Source organism: Bufo bufo, chromosome 6, assembly GCF_905171765.1.
Source record: "Bufo bufo chromosome 6, aBufBuf1.1, whole genome shotgun sequence".
In the NCBI taxonomy this organism is placed as follows: domain Eukaryota; kingdom Metazoa; phylum Chordata; class Amphibia; order Anura; family Bufonidae; genus Bufo; species Bufo bufo.
The window spans coordinates 97042965-97061300 of NC_053394.1; positions in this window are offsets into that span (position 1 = coordinate 97042965).

An 18336-nucleotide genomic window follows, 5' to 3' on the forward strand; every position below is an offset into this window, starting at 1 on the left:
ATTTAGTTTTTTTACTAACAGAATATGAAAGCTGTATATAACGCTTGAATTTTACACGTGCAGATGCAGCAAGGGCTGTAAAATAGTGTATTTTGCCCAAAAAGGGTGTTTTTAAAAACCCAGAGAATTATAGCTGTATTTTTAGCTTAAATTGCAAACTGACTAATCCTGCAAAGGCACCAGATGTTGGATATGGCCAAAAATGGGTGTTTTTTCAAAGCCAGAAAATGATTGCAGTATTTCAAGCTTGGATTTGAATGTCACAAAAGCACAGATGCAGTGCTGGTGCACTGAGCTTGCATAAAATGGCAGCCGTCGCCCACCTAACTAATAACCCTTTCACACGGGCGAGATTTCCGCTCAGGCGCAATGCATGAGGTGAACGCATTGCATTCGCGCTGAATCTGGACCCATTTATTTCTATGGGGCTGTGTACATGAGCAGTGATTTTCACGCATCACTTGTGCGGTGCGTGAAAATCGCAGCATGTTCTATATTGTGCGTTTTTCACGCAACGCAGGCCCCATAGAAGTGAATGGGGCTGCGTGAAAATCGCAAGCATCCGCAAGCAAGTGCGTGTGCGGTGCGATTTTCACGCACGGTTGCTAGGAGACGATCGGGATGGGGACCCGATCATTATTATTTTCCCTTATAACTTGCTTATAAGGGAAAATATAATAGCATTCTTAATACAGAATATTTAGTACAATAGGGCTGGAGGGTTTAAAAAAATATATAAATAAATTTAACTCACCTTAATCCACTTGTTCGCGCAGCCCAGCTTCTCTTCTGTCTTCCTCTTTGCTGTGCACAGGAAAAGGACCCTTGGTAACGTCACTCCGCTCATCACATGGTCCATCACATGATCCATCACCATGGCGATGGATCATGTGATGGACCATGTGATGAGCGCAGTGATGTCATCAAAAGGTTCTTTACCCAAGTCCTGAAGAAAGAAGAAAGAAGAGAAGCTGGGCTGCGCGAACAAGTGGATTAACCACCTCAGCCCCCAGTGCTTAAACACCCTGAAAGACCAGGCCACTTTTTACACTTCTGACCTACACTACTTTCACCGTTTATTGCTCGGTCATGCAACTTACCACCCAAATGAATTTTACCTCCTTTTCTTCTCACTAATAGAGCTTTCATTTGGTGGTATTTCATTGCTGCTGACATTTTTACTTTTTTTGTTATTAATCAAAATTTAACGATTTTTTTGCAAAAAAATGACATTTTTCACTTTCAGTTGTAAAATTTTGCAAAAAAAAACGACATCCATATATAAATTTTGCTCTAAATTTATTGTTCTACATGTCTTTGATAAAAAAAAAATGTTTGGGTAAAAAAAAAATGGTTTGGGTAAAAGTTATAGCGTTTACAAACTATGGTACAAAAATGTGAATTTCCGCTTTTTGAAGCAGCTCTGACTTTCTGAGCACCTGTCATGTTTCCTGAGGTTCTACAATGGCCAGACAGTACAAACACCCCACAAATGACCCCATTTCGGAAAGTACACACCCTAAGGTATTCGCTGATGGGCATAGTGAGTTCATAGAACTTTTTATTTTTTGTCACAAGTTAGCGGAAAATGATGATTTTTTTTTTTTTTTTTTTTTCTTACAAAGTCTCATATTCCACTAACTTGTGACAAAAAATAAAAACTTCCATGAACTCACTATGCCCATCACGAAATACCTTGGGGTCTCTTCTTTCCAAAATGGGGTCACTTGTGGGGTAGTTATACTGCCCTGGCATTCTAGGGGCCCAAATGTGTGGTAAGGAGTTTGAAATCAAATTCTGTAAAAAATGACCAGTGAAATCCGAAAGGTGCTCTTTGGAATGTGGGCCCCTTTGCCCACCTAGGCTGCAAAAAAGTGTCACACATCTGGTATCTCTGTACTCAGGAGAAGGTGGGGAATGTGTTTTGGGGTGTCATTTTACATATACCCATGCTGGGTGAGAGAAATATCTTGGCAAAATACAACTTTTCCCATTCTTTTATACAAAGTTGGCATTTGACCAAGATATTTATCTCACCCAGCATGGGTATATGTAAAAAGACACCCCAAAACACAATCCTCAACTTCTCCTGAATACAGAGATACCAGATGTGTGACACTTTTTTGCAGCCTAGGTGGGCAAAGGGGCCCATATTCCAAACAGCACCTTTCGGATTTCACAGGTCATTTTTTACAGAATTTGATTTCAAACTCCTTACCACACATTTGGGCCCCTAGAATGCCAGGGCAGTATAACTACCCCACAAGTGACCCCATTTTGGAAAGAAGACACCCCAAGGTATTCCGTGAGGGGCATGGCGAGTTCCTAGAATTTTTTATTTTTTGTCGCAAGTTAGTGGAAAATGCTGATTTATTTATTTATTTATTTTTTCATACAAAGTCTCATATTCCACTAACTTATGACAAAAAATAAAAACTTCCATGAACTCACTATGCCCATCAGCGAATACCTTGGGGTCTCTTCTTTCCAAAATGGGGTCACTTGTGGGGTAGTTATACTGCCCTGGCATTCTAGGGGCCCAAATGTGTGGTAAGGAGTTTGAAATCAAATTCTGTAAAAAATGACGAGTGAAATCCGAAAGGTGCTCTTTGGAATGTGGGCCCCTTTGCCCACCTAGGCTGCAAAAAAGTGTCACACATCTGGTATCTCCGTATTCAGTAGAAGTTGGGGAATGTGTTTTGGGGTGTCTTTTTACATATACCCATGCTGGGTGAGATAAATATCTTGGTCAAATGCCAACTTTGTATAAAAAAATGGGAAAAGTTGTCTTTTGCCAAGATATTTCTCTCACCCAGCATGGGTATATGTAAAATGACACCCCAAAACACATTCCCCACCTTCTCCTGAGTACGGAGATACCAGATGTGTGACACTTTTTTGCAGCCTAGGTGGGCAAAGGGGCCCATATTCCAAAGAGCACCTTTCGGATTTCACTCGTCATTTTTTACAGAATTTGATTTCAAACTCCTTACCACACATTTGGGCCCCTAGAATGCCAGGGCAGTATAACTACCCCACAAGTGACCCCATTTTGGAAAGAAGAGACCCCAAGGTATTCGCTGATGGGCATAGTGAGTTCATGGAAGTTTTTATTTTTTGTCACAAGTTAGTGGAATATGAGACTTTGTATGAAAAAAAAAAATTAAAAAAAAAATCATCATTTTCCACTAACTTGTGACAAAAAATAAAAATTTCTAGGAACTCGCCATGCCCCTCACGGAATACCTTGGGGTGTCTTCTTTCCAAAATGGGGTCACTTGTGGGGTAGTTATACTGCCCTGGCATTTTCCAGGGGCCCTAATGTGTGGTAAGTAGGTAAATGACCAGTGAAATCCGAAAGGTGCTCTTTGGAATGTGGGCCCCTTTGCCCACCTAGGCTGCAAAAAAGTGTCACACATCTGGTATCGCCGTATTCAGGAGACGTTGGGGAATGTGTTTTGGGGTGTCTTTTTACATATACCCATGCTGGGTGAGAGAAATATCTTGGCAAAAGACAACTTTTTCCATTTTTTTATACAAAGTTGGCATTTGACCAAGATATTTATCTCACCCAGCATGGGTATATGTAAAATGACACCCCAAAACACATTGCCCAACTTCTCCTGAGTACGGCGATACCAGATGTGTGACACTTTTTTGCAGCCTAGATGCGCAAAGGGGCCCAAATTCCTTTTAGGAGGGCATTTTTAGACATTTGGATACCAGACTTCTTCTCACGCTTTGGGGCCCCTAGAATGCCAGGGCAGTATAAATACCCCACATGTGACCCCATTTTGGAAAGAAGACACCCCAAGGTATTCAATGAGGGGCATGGCGAGTTCATATAAATTTTTTTTTTTTGGCACAAGTTAGCGGAAATTGATATTTTTTATTTTTTTCTCACAAAGTCTCCCGTTCCGCTAACTTGGGACAAAAATTTCAATCTTTCATGGACTCAATATGCCCCTCACGGAATACCTGGGGGTGTCTTCTTTCCGAAATGGGGTCACATGTGGGGTATTTATACTGCCCTGGCATTCTAGGGGCCCTAAAGCGTGAGAAGAAGTCTGGAATATAAATGTCTAAAAAATTTTACGCATTTGGATTCCGTGAGGGGTATGGGGAGTTCATGTGAGATTTTATTTTTTGTCACAAGTTAGTGGAATATGTGACTTTGTAAGAAAAAAAAAAAAAATTCCGCTAACTTGGGCCAAAAAAAAGACTGAATGCAGCCTTACAGGGGGGGGGGGGGATCAATGACAGGGGGGTGATCAATGACAGGGGGGTGATCAGGGAGTCTATATGGGGTGATCACCACAGTCATTGATCACTCCCCTGTAAGGCTGCATTCAGACGTCCGTATGATTTTTACGGATCCGATCAGTCTATCAGTGGATCCGTAAAAATCATGCGGACATCTGAATGGAGCTTTACAGGGGGGTGATCAATGACAGAGGGGTAATCAATGACAGGGGGGTGATCAGGGAGTCTATATGGGGTGATCACCTCCGTCATTGATCACTCCCCTGTAAGGCTGCATTCAGACGTCCGTATGATTTTTACGGATCCGATCAGTCTATCAGTGGATCCGTAAAAATCATGCGGACATCTGAATGGAGCTTTACAGGGGGGTGATCAATGACAGAGGGGTAATCAATGACAGGGGGGTGATCATGGAGTCTATATGGGGTGATCACCTCCGTCATTGATCACGCCCCTGTAAGGCTGCATTCAGACGTCCGTATGATTTTTACGGATCAGATCAGTCTATCAGTGGATCCGTAAAAATCATGCGGACATCTGAATGGAGCTTTACAGGGGGGTGATCAATGACAGAGGGGTAATCAATGACAGGGGGGTGATCAGGGAGTCTATATGGGGTGATCACCACAGTCATTGATCACGCCCCTGTAAGGCTGCATTCAGACGTCCGTATGATTTTTACGGATCCGATCAGTCTATCAGTGGATCCGTAAAAATCATGCGGACATCTGAATGGAGCTTTACAGGGGGGTGATCAATGACAGGGGGGGTAATCAATGACAGGGGGGTGATCAGGGAGTCTATATGGGGTGATCACCACAGTCATTGATCACTCCCCTGTAAGGCTCCATTCAGACGTCCGTATGATTTTTACGGATCCGATCAGTCTATCAGTGGATCCGTAAAAATCATGCGGACATCTGAATGGAGCTTTACAGGGGGGTGATCAATGACAGAGGGGTAATCAATGACAGGGGGGTGATCAGGGAGTCTATATGGGGTGATCACCACAGTCATTGATCACTCCCCTGTAAGGCTCCATTCAGACGTCCGTATGATTTTTACGGATCCGATCAGTCTATCAGTGGATCCGTAAAAATCATGCGGACATCTGAATGGAGCTTTACAGGGGGGTGATCAATGACAGGGGGGTAATCAATGACAGGGGGGTGATCAGGGAGTCTATATGGGGTGATCACCACAGTCATTGATCACTCCCCTGTAAGGCTCCATTCAGACGTCCGTATGATTTTTACGGATCCGATCAGTCTATCAGTGGATCCGTAAAAATCATGCGGACATCTGAATGGAGCTTTACAGGGGGGTGATCAATGACAGAGGGGTAATCAATGACAGGGGGGTGATCAGGGAGTCTATATGGGGTGATCACCACAGTCATTGATCACTCCCCTGTAAGGCTGCATTCAGACGTCCGTATGATTTTTACGGATCCGATCAGTCTATCAGTGGATCCGTAAAAATCATGCGGACATCTGAATGGAGCTTTACAGGGGGGTGATCAATGACAGGGGGGTAATCAATGACAGGGGGGTGATCAGGGAGTCTATATGGGGTGATCAGGGGTGATCAAGGGCTAATAAGGGGTTAATAAGTGACGGGGGGGGGGGGGGGGTGTAGTGTAGTGGTGCTTGGTGCAACATATTACTGAGCTGCCTGTGTCCTCTGGTGGTCGATCCAAACAAAGGGGACCACCAGAGGACCAGGTAGCAGGTATATTAGACGCTGTTATCAAAACAGCGTCTAATATACCTGTTAGGGGTTAAAAAAATCACATCTCCAGCCTGCCAGCGAACGATCGCCGCTGGCAGGCTGGAGATCCACTCGCTTACCTTCCGATCCTGTGAACGCGCGCGCCTGTGTGCGCGCGTTCACAGGAAATCTCGCGTCTCGCGAGAGGACGCACCGGCGCGTCCACCCAGAACAACAGGACCGCCGCAAAGACGCAATCCTGCGTACGGCGGTCCTGAGGAGGTTAAGGTGAGTTAAATTTTTTTTTCTTTTTTTTAACCCCTCCAGCCCTATTTTACTATGCATTCTGTATTGAGAATGCTATTATTTTCCCTTATAACCATGTTATAAGGGAAAATAATACAATCTACAGAACACCTAAACCAAACCCGAACTTCTGTGAAGATGCAGATTTTTCTCACGCGCGTGCAAAACGCATTACAATGTTTTGCACTCGCGCAGAAAAATTGCGCATGTTCCCGCAATGCTCCCACATCTTTTCCCGCAAAGCCCGTGTGAAACCAGCCTAACAGACAGATAAAAGTTCTTTTTCTCTGTCACTGGGCTCAGGGCAGGGTAAAAAGATTGTGCACTGCACCCACACAACTAAATCCATGTAGATCGCTGAGTTCAATTGAAGTTCTGATAAAAGATTCTCTCCTATTCTCTCCCTCATAGCAGCAGCATCATCCTCTCCCTACACTAAGCACAGCAAAGTGACGTGCAGCGCTACGTGACTCCAGCTTATATCGAAGCTGGGTCACATGCTGCACTGGCCAATCACAGCCATGCTATTAGTAGGCATGGCTGTGATGGCTTCTAAGGTCACACAGTTAAACGCTTGTTGATTGGCTGCTCTGCAGCCTTTCAAGAAGTGCTAAGATGAGTTTTTATTAATTTGTTTTTACAGAGTTCACCTGAGGGGTTAGGTCCTGTGACATTTTTATAGGGCAGATCGTTACGGACGTGGTGATACCTAATATGTATACTTTTTCTTAGTTATTTAAGTTTTACACAATAATAGCATTTTTGAAACAAAAATATTGTTTAAATGTGTCCATGTTCTGAGAGCTATAGTTTTTTTATTTTTTTTTATGATTTTCTTATGTAGGGGCTCATTTTTTGCGCGATGAGGTGACAGTTTTATTGGTACCATTTTGTGGGGCATACGCCTTTTTGATCACTTGGTATTGCACTTTTTGTGATGTAAGGTGACAAAAATGGATTTTATTTTACACCGTTTTTTTTTTTTATGGTGTTCACCCGAGAGGTTAGGTCATGTGATATTTTTATAGAGATGGTTGTTACGGATGCGGCGATACCTAATATGTATGCTTTTTTATATTTATTTCAGTTTAACACAATAATAGCATTTTTGAAACAAAAAAATTATGTTTTAATGTGTCCATGTTCTGAGAGCTATAGTTTCTTTTATTTTTTGAGCGATTTTCTTATGTAGGGGCTAATATTTTGCGGAATGAGGTGACGGTTTTATTGGTACCATTTAGTGGGACATACGCCTTTTTGATCACTTGGTGTTGCACTTTTTCTGACGTAAGGTGACAAAAATGGAATTTCTTTTACACTGTTTTTTTATTGTATTTATCGGACTGGGTGGATCATATGATGTATTTATAGATCTGACCGTCACGGATGTGGCAATACCAAATATGTCTATTTTATTTTATTTTTTCTATTTAAAAATTATTATTTTTTATTCCTTATTCCTTATTCCTTCCTTTTATTTTAACACTTTATTTTTTATTTTACACTTTTCGTCCCCCATAAGGTCATACAAGACCTCTGGGGGACATTTAACTTCACATTTTTTTTTACTATTGATTTCTCCTGTAACTGGGGCTGACATAGTAGCCCCAGTTACAGGAGAAATACACCCCCCAGAGAGGCTGTATAGCACTATACAATTCTGTACAGCCTCAGTGCAGAGGCTGATCGAGGTCTGTGAAAGACCCAACAGCTCCTGCTCTCTGTGGCCCCGGTGGTCACATGACCGCCGGGTCAGAACAGGAAGTGCATAGTGCTTCCTGCACTGTATACACAGCGCTCGGTGAGTGCTGTGCATACAGCGATCTAGAAGCCAGGGACACCTGGGAACTGTACCTGCCTTCTCTAAGGGTTCCCTTGCTGTCACTGACAGAGGGCAACCCGATCTGCAGCTGCATGATTAGCGTGCAGCTGCAATCTCTGAATGGACGTTCAAAAACGTCCATTCAGAGATATAGAACCACCTCCCGGACGTTTTTAGTCAACGTGCTGACGGGAGGTGGTTAATGTAATATATATCTACCAGTGTACAGTGTGTTTTTAACAGGTTGTTTATTACAACCGGCTACCATCCGTTTACAAATAACCATATATGTCACTGTCACTTTGACATTACTACTGCTGCTTTGGAATTAAAGAGATTGAAAAGGGTTGGATTACTTTCTAGAAGATATAACCAGCAATTGGTGTGGACCCACTGTGCCAACTAACCAGTTTGACCCTTTTAACACCTGTACAGGGATCTGATCTTCACTGCAGGGAACCAGCCAGGTTGCTACCCCCTGGAGTAGTCCTAGTGTGGTTGGCTGCTGACCCACGGACTCAGTCTAAAAGCGTAGTCTGAACAAAGTCCAAAATCAAATAGCAATTCCAAGTAGTCCAGGTCACAGCTCCAAGATCGATGCAGGCGGCAAGGAGCAGAATCAGTGGACAGGCAAGGTTTGGTACATGGGTATACCAACGACAGATAACCTTAGCTGGGGACTAGAGACTGGACAACACAAAGCTCAGGCGAGGAGTTTGATCCACAGCCCAGCTAAATAGGGAAGCTGATGAGCATCTTAACCAGCCCCTGGACATGGGCAAGAGGAAAGCATTAACTCTCTCGGTTCTGAAGGAAAGTTAACTGAGCATTAATCCCAATTCACACAGGGAGAGCAGAACGATGTCTGTGCCTGACCAGGTCAGAAAGACAGTGGTGAGCACGGATTGCTGGAGTGACAGGAGACCAATTGGTGCACTTTTGATTTGGACAGAATTTTTTTAGACCGAATCGAATCTGTCAGCCAATTCAACCGAATCAGACCCAAAACTAATTTTGGAAAACGTGTTCATCTCTAATTGCCTCCTTATGACCAGGACAAGTCATTGACATTTGTTAGCTAGGTACATGCAGGAATAGTGCTGGCTTTTGTTTCCAGCAGCAGCTTCACATGTCATGATTCAACCTGTCTGCTTGCTTCTGACATGAGGTCTGCAGAGCCTTGCAATTTATCATCTCCGAGGCATGTTCCTACACTAAAACTTAGGACCTAAATAAATGTTGTTGTGTTCAAAAAGTTGTGCGCCTCTATGCATATTATCTAACAGCAATAATGCAATTGGCCAGTAGATAGCAGCATAACCCCAGTGTTATTTCCAACACACACACACATTTACAATTTAGTGCAATACAATATTTCACGAGTATATCCTCAGAACATTTCACCCTCACCCTCTCCCTAGTAAACAGCTCACCTACAATGTACATTGGTTTCTAGCCAGATGTACAACTCTCCCAAAGTGGTGATGTGACATCTGTTACATGATGTGACATCTTGCAACATTTCCCACCATTATACAACTTTGTCCAGTGCACACAGGGTGCTTGACCATCCATCTTGTGGTACCCCAGCTACCTTTTCACCCACACAGCACATATAGAAAATATCACATTATTTCATATCCAACATGGTATATTATAAACGTATGCAAGTTCATGATTCTTAAGTACAGGGAGATATGATATAACAATACCATAGCAATCACTTAAAAGTATAGCAGCAGTCACATAACAGTGCACAGTCTTAGGTGTAGTAGTCATTTCAACAGCGTTAGGGCTCATGCACATGACTGTATGTATTGTGCGGTCTGCTAAAAATACAGATGAGGTCCGAGTACGTTCTGTATTTTGCAGAACAGAACAGCTGGCCCCTAATAGAACAGTACTGTTCGTGTCCGTAATGCGGCCAATAATATGATATGTTCTATTTATCGCATCGCGCCTGCGCACAGTCTCATTCTCAGAGGCTGCCTCTGAGAATGAGACTGTGCGCAGGCGCGATGCGATCCCGGCCAGTGAGGGTGCCGGGCGCATACGCTGAAGATAGCCGGGGACACTAGTAGCCGCCTAGCGCCGCCCAGCGAAGTGAATATTGATGAGCTGGGCGGCGCTTCAAACGGCAGTTGTGGCGAGGCTGGCTGGGCGCAAGCTGAGGTGAAGCACCGTCCCTTGGGCAGATTGAACCCGGTTCCAGCAGGTTATAAAACTTCACATTACTGTAGTTATAAGGTGGACAGGGGGGGTACTTACATGATTCTTATACACTTTATAAGACCTGTACGGTCATATATATACCTTAATATGCTTTTTGGCCCTGTCAGTGTCCCTTTAAACAGTATCCCTACGCAACAAAAGGATATGTGTTTTCTTGTAAGAAGGGATGTACTTCATTTCAGCCCTCTTACATACATACACTTCAGATGGTAATACATCAACTCATTAATAGTTATAGTATACTACAACTATCGGTACATTGATTATTGCTGAATTCCCAGAGCCCAGGCACAACTACTACCTCTGCAACCCCATATAGGTAAACCACCCACCACATGGACTCTGTGCAAAGGTATCTGAATCACCGTTCTAATTTGGTGGCAGTAGAGACTGACTCTATGGCTTGTAACTAGAGTTGAGCGAACACCTGGATGTTCGGGTTCGAGAAGTTCGGCCGAACTTCCCAGAAATGTTCGGGATCCGAACCTGACCCGAACTTCGTCCCGAACCCGAACCCCATTGAAGTCAATGGGGACCCGAACTTTTTGGCACTAAAAAGGCTGTAAAACAGTCCAGGAAAGGGCTAGAGGGCTGCAAAAGGCAGCAAAATGTAGTTAAATCCCCCACAAACAAATGTGGATAGGGAAATGAATTAAAATAAAAATAAAATAAATAAAAATTAACCAATATCAATTGGAGAGAGGTCCCATAGCAGAGAATCAGGCTTTATGTCAGCAGAGAATCAGTCTTCATGTCATAGCAGAGAATCAGGATTCACGTCACCCAAAACTGGAACAGTCCATTGTCAGATATTTAGGCCCCGGCACCCAGGCAGAGGAGAGAGGTGCCATAACATAGAATCTGGCTTCATGTCAGCAGAGAATCAGTCTTCATGTCATAGCAGAGAATCAGGCTTCATGTCATAGCAGAGAATCAGGCTTCACGTCACCCACCACTGGAACAGTCCATTGTCAGATATTTAGGCCCCGGCACCCAGGCAGAGGAGAGAGGTCCCATAGCAGAGAATCTGGCTTCATGTCAGCAGAGAATCAGTCTTCATGTCATAGCAGAGAATCAGGCTTCATGTCACCCACCACTGGAACAGGCCACTGTCAGATATTTTAGGCCCCGGCACCCAGACAGAGGAGAGAGGTCCCATAGCAGAGAATCAGGCTTCATGTCAGCAGAGAATCAGTCTTCATGTCATAGCAGAGAATCATGCTTCACGTCACCCACCACTGGAACAGGCCACTGTCATATATTTTAGGCCCCGGCACCAAGACAGAGGAGAGAGGTCCCATAACAGAGATTCAGGCTTCATGTCAGCAGAGAATCAGTCTTCATGTCATAGCAGAGAATCAGGCTTCACGTCACCCACCACTGGAACAGGCCACTGTCAGATATTTTAGGCCCCGGCAACCAGACAGAGGAGAGAGGTCCCATAACAGAGATTCAGGCTTCATGTCAGCAGAGAATCAGTCTTCATGTCATAGCAGAGAATCAGGCTTCATGTCACCCACCACTGGAACAGGCCACTGTCAGATATTTTTAGGCCCCGGCACCCAGACAGAGGAGAGAGGTCCCATAACAGAGATTCAGGCTTCATGTCAGCAGAGAATCAGTCTTCATGTCATAGCAGAGAATCAGGCTTCACGTCACCCACCACTGGAACAGTCCATTGTCAGATATTTAGGCCCAGGCACCCAGGCAGAGGAGAGAGGTCCCATAGCAGAGAATCTGGCTTCATGTCAGCAGAGAATCAGTCTTCATGTCATAGCAGAGAATCAGGCTTCATGTCACCCACCACTGGAACAGGCCACTGTCAGATATTTTTAGGCCCCGGCACCCAGACAGAGGAGAGGTTCATTCAACTTTGGGTTGCCCCGCAATATAATGGTAAAATGAAAATAAAAATAGGATTGAATGAGGAAGTGCCCTGGAGTACAATAATATATGGTTAAGGGGAGGTAGTTAATGTCTAATCTGCACAAGGGATGGACAGGTCCTGTGGGATCCATGCCTGGTTCATTTTTATGAACGTCAGCTTGTCCACATTGGCTGTAGACAGGCGGCTGCGTTTGTCTGTAATGACGCCCCCTGCCGTGCTGAATACTTGTTCAGACAAAATGCTGGCCGCCGGGCAGGCCAGCACCTCCAAGGCATAAAAGGCTAGCTCTGGCCACGTGGACAATTTGGAGACCCAGAAGTTGAATGGGGCCGAACCATCAGTCAGTACGTCGAGGGGTGTGCACAGGTAGTGTTCCACCATGTTAGTGAAATGTTGCCTCCTGCTAACACGTTCCGTATCAGGTGGTGGTGCAGTTAGCTGTGGCGTGGTGACAAAACTTTTCCACATCTCTGCCATGCTAACCCTGCCCTCAGAGGAGCTGGCCGTGACACAGCTGCGTTGGCGACCTCTTGCTCCTCCTCTGCCTTCGCCTTGGGCTTCCACTTGTTCCCCTGTGACATTTGGGAATGCTCTCAGTAGCGCGTCTACCAACGTGCGCTTGTACTCGCGCATCTTCCTATCACGCTCCACTGCAGGAAGTAAGGTGGGCACATTGTCTTTGTACCGTGTATCCAGCAGGGTGGCAACCCAGTACTCCGCACACGTTAAAATGTGGGCAACTCTGCTGTCGTTGCGCAGGCACTGCAGCATGTAGTCGCTCATGTGTGCCAGGCTGCCCAGAGGTAAGGACAAGCTGTCCTCTGTGGGAGGCGTATCGTCATCGTCCTGCGTTTCCCCCCAGCCACGCACCAGTGATGGGCCCGAGCTGCGTTGGGTGCCACCCCGCTGTGAACATGCTTCATCCTCATCCTCCTCCACCTCCTCCTCATCCTCATCCTCGTCCTCCTCATCCTCCAGTAGTGGGCCTTGTCTGGCCACATTTGTACCTGGCCTCTGCTGTTGCAAATAACCTCCCTCTGAGTCACTTCGAAGAGACTGGCCTGAAAGTGCTAAAAATGACCCCTCTTCCTCCTCCTCCTCCTCCTCCTCCTGGGCCACCTCCTCTTCCATCATCGCCCTAAGTGTTTTCTCAAGGAGACATAGAAGTGGTATTGTAACGCTGATAACGGCGTCATCGCCACTGGCCATGTTGGTGGAGTACTCGAGTACAGCGCAACAGGGCACTCAGGTCTCGCATGGAGGCCCAGTCATTGGTGGGGAAGTGGTGCTGTTCCGCAGTGCGACTGACCCGTGCGTGCTGCAGCTGAAACTCCACTATGGCCTGCTGCTGCTCGCACAGTCTGTCCAGCATGTGCAAGGTGGAGTTCCACCTGGTGGGCACGTCGCATATGAGGCGGTGAGTGGGAAGGCCGAAGTTACGCTGTAGCGCAGACAGGCGAACAGCGGCAGGATGTGAACGCCGGAAGCGCAAATAGATGGCCCGCACTTTATGCAGCAGCTCTGACATGTCGGGGTAGTTGCGAATGAACTTATGCACCACCAAATTCAGCACATGCGCCAGGCAAGGGATGTGCGTCAAATCGGCTAGTCCCAGAGCTGAAACGAGATTTCGCCCATTATCGCACACCACCAGGCCGGGCTTGAGGCTCACCGGCAGCAACCACTCGTCGGTCTGTTGTTCTATACCCCGCCACAACTCCTGTGCGGTGTGGGGCCTGTCCCCCAAACATATGAGTTTCAGAATGGCCTGCTGACGTTTACCCCGGGCTGTGCTGAAATTGGTGGTGAAGGTGTGTGGCTGACTGGATGAGCAGGTGGAAGAAGAGGAGGAGGAAGCTGAGTAGGAGGAGGAGACAGGAGGCAACGAATGTTGCCCTGCGATCCTTGGCGACGGAAGGACATGCGCCAAACAGCTCTCCGCCTGGGGCCCAGCCGCCACTACATTTACCCAGTGTGCAGTTAGGGAGATATAGCGTCCCTGGCCGTGCTTACTGGTCCACGTATCTGTGGTTAGGTGGACCTTGCCACAGATAGCGTTGCGCAGTGCACACTTGATTTTATCGGATACTTGGTTGTGCAGGGAAGGCACGGCTCTCTTGGAGAAGTAGTGCCGGCTGGGAACAACATACTGTGGGACAGCAAGCGACATGAGCTGTTTGAAGCTGTCTGTGTCCACCAGCCTAAATGACAGCATTTCATAGGCCAGTAGTTTAGAAATGCTGGCATTCAGGGCCAGGGATCGAGGGTGGCTAGGTGGGAATTTACGCTTTCTCTCAAATGTTTGTGAGATGGAGAGCTGAACGCTGCCGTGTGACATGGTTGAGATGCTTGGTGACGCAGGTGGTGGTGTTGGTGGTACATCCCATGTTTGCTGGGCGGCAGGTGCCATCGTTCCTCCAGAGGCGGAGGAAGAGGCCAAGGCGGCGGCAGCAGCAGAAGAGCCCGAGGCGGCAGCAGCAGAAGAGGTAGCAGGGGGAGCCTGAGTGACTTCCTTGTTTTTAAGGTGTTTACTCCACTGCAGTTCATGCTTTGCATGCAGGTGCCTGGTCATGCAGGTTGTGCTAAGGTTCAGAACGTTAATGCCTCGCTTCAGGCTCTGATGGCACAGCGTGCAAACCACTCGGGTCTTGTCGTCAGCACATTGTTTGAAGAAGTGCCATGCCAGGGAACTCCTTGAAGCTGCCTTTTGGGTGCTCGGTCCCAGATGGCGGCGGTCAGTAGCAGGCGGAGTCTCTTGGCGGCGGGTGTTCTGCTTTTGCCCACTGCTCCCTCTTTGTCTTTTGCTACGCTGTTGGCTCGGTCTCACCACTGCCTCTTCCTCCGAACTGTGAAAGTCAGTGGCACGACCTTCATTCCATGTGGGGTCTAGGACCTCATCGTCCCCTGCATCATCTTCGTCCCTGACCTCCTGTTCAGTCTGCACACTGCAGAAAGACGCAGCAGTTGGAACCTGTGTTTCGTCATCATCAGAGACGTGCTGAGGTGGTATTCCCATGTCCTCATCATCAGGAAACATAAGTGGTTGTGTGTTGGTGCATTCTATGTCTTCCACCGCTGGGGAAGGTCTAGGTGGATGCCCTTGGGAAACCCTGCTAGCAGAGTCTTCAAACAGCATAAGAGACTGCTGCATAACTTGAGGCTCAGACAGTTTCCTTGATATGCATGGGGGTGATGTGACAGACTGATGGGCTTGGTTTTCATGTGCCATCTGTGCGCTTTCTGCAGAAGACTGGGTGGGAGATAATGTGAACGTGCTGGATCCACTGTCGGCCACCCAATTGACTAATGCCTGTACCTGCTCAGGCCTTACCATCCTTAGAATGGCATTGGGCCCCACCAAATATGGCTGTAAATTCTGGCAGCTACTGGGACCTGAGGTAGTTGGTACACTAGGACGTGTGGCTGTGGCAGAACGGCCACGTCCTCTCCCAGCACCAGAGGGTCCACTAACACCACCACGACCATGTCCGCGTCCGTGTCCCTTACTAGATGTTTTCCTCATTGTTACCGTTCACCACAATAAGAAAAATATTATTTGGCCCAATGTATTGAATTCAAATTCAGGCCTTTTTTTACAGACACCTAACACTATCTGGCTATCTATTTAGGTACCGTATTACACTAATACAGGCACAGCAGTAATGACATTTTTAGCTGAATATAAATTTGAGGCCTATTATTTAGGCGCTGGGTGACAGGTATACGTTTACGGACAGAATTAGACTTGGATCTGCACAGTAGCGTGTGTGTGAAGTTATTGAGAATTACCCTATCAGCACTTTGAATCTAATATACCTTTTAGGGATAGATTTAAAGTAGGCCTGATACAGCAGAAACCACTAATTTAGAGAATTGCAAAATTGGGAATTGTATTTCAACCCAGAACAAAAACTGTGCTTTGACGGACACTAAATAACTTGACCAGCTAAAGCAATAATGACAGATTTGGATGAATATAAATTTGAGGCCTATTTTTTAGGCGCTGGGTGACAGGTATACATTTACACACAGAATTAGACTTGGAATTGCACTGTAGCGTGTGTGTGAAGTTATTGAGAATAACCCTATCTGCACCTTGAATCTTATATACCCTTTTAGGGATAGATTTAAAGTAGGCCTGATACAGCAGAAACTACTAATTTAGAGAATTGCAAAATTGGGAATTGTATTTCAACCCAGAACAAAAACTGTGCTTTGACGGACACTAAATAACTTGACCAGCTAAAGCAATAATGACAGATTTGGATGAATATAAATTTGAGGCCTATTTTTTAGGTGCTGGGTGACAGGTATACGTTTACACACAGAATTAGACTTGGAATTGAACAGTAGCGTGTGTGTGAAGTTATTGAGAATAACCCTATCTGCACCTTGAATCTTATATACCCTTTTAGGGATAGATTTAAAGTAGGCCTGATACAGCAGAAACCACTAATTTAGAGAATTGCAAAATTGGGAATTGTATTTCAACCCAGAACAAAAACTGTGCTTTGACGGACACTAAATAACTTGACCAGCTAAAGCAATAATGACAGATTTGGATGAATATAAATTTGAGGCCTATTTTTTAGGCGCTTTGTGACAGGTATACGTTTACACACAGAATTAGACTTGGAATTGCACTGTAGCGTGTGTGTGAAGCTATTGAGAATAACTTGGTGACAGGCTCAGCTTGACCCTGATGTAGGATATAGCAAAAAAATAACCACACTATTGATGGTTAAATGCACTTGGTGACAAGCTCAGCTTGCCCCTGATGTAGTATATGGCCAAAAAATAACCACACTATTGATGGTTAAATGCACTTGGTGACAGCTTGACCCTGATGTAGGATATAGCCAAAAAATAACCACACTATTGATGGTTAAATGCACTTTGTGACAGGCTCAGCTTGCCCCTGATGTAGTATATGGCCAGAAAATAACCACACTATTGATGGTTAAATGCACTTGGTGACAGGCTCAGCTTGCCCCTGATGTAGTATATGGCCAGAAAATAACCACACAATTGATGGTTAAATGCACTTGGTGACAGGCTCAGCTTGCCCCTGATGTAGTATATGGCCAAAAAATAACCACACTATTGATGGTTAAATGCACTTGGTAACAGGCTCAGCTTGCCCCTGATGTAGTATATGGCCAAAAAATAACCACACTATTGATGGTTAAATGCACTTGATGACAGCTTGACCCTGATGTAGGATATAGCCAAAAAATAACCACACTATTGATGGTTAAATGCACTTTGTGACAGGCTCAGCTTGCCCCTGATGTAGTATATGGCCAAAAAATAACCACACTATTGATGGTTAAATGCACTTGATGACAGCTTGACCCTGATGTAGGATATAGCCAAAAAATAACCACACTATTGATGGTTAAATGTACTTGGTGGCAGCTTGTTCTGGCGCACCACAAGACACAAAATGGCCACCGATCAACCCAGAAAAAAGTGAATGAAAAACGCTCTGGGCAGCCTAAAAACAGTGAGCAATTGAATAGCAGCAGTTCAATGATCCACAGCTGTAGATCGATCACTGAATGAAGTCTTTTGGAGGAGTTAATCACTGCCTAATCTGGCCCTAACAGCAGCTGCAACCTCTCCCTACACTGATCAGAGCAGAGTGACGTGCGGCGCTACGTGACTCCAGCTTAAATAGAGGCTGGGTCACATGCTGCACTGGCCAATCACAGCCATGCCAATAGTAGGCATGGCTGTGATGGCCTCTTGGGGCAAGTAGTATGACGCTTGTTGATTGGCCGAACATTTTTACGAAAATGTTCGGGTTCGGGTCCGTGTCACGGACACCCCAAAATTCGGTACGAACCCGAACTATACAGTTCGGGTTCGCTCATCCCTACTTGTAACCTAAGCAACAAATAGTTATCATGTTGTATGTATTTTAATTAGAAGGCAGTCGATCTCCTGAATATTTAATTAACGTTTTTGTGATCCAGAAGGACAAAAAATATTAGTGACAAACTGTAATAAGAAAATTTAAAATGGAACATAAATGAATAATTTGCAAAAACAACACGTGTACATTAAGCTGTATATGTTCTTTTCTTTTTCTCAGGCACTGTGTGTTTTTCTC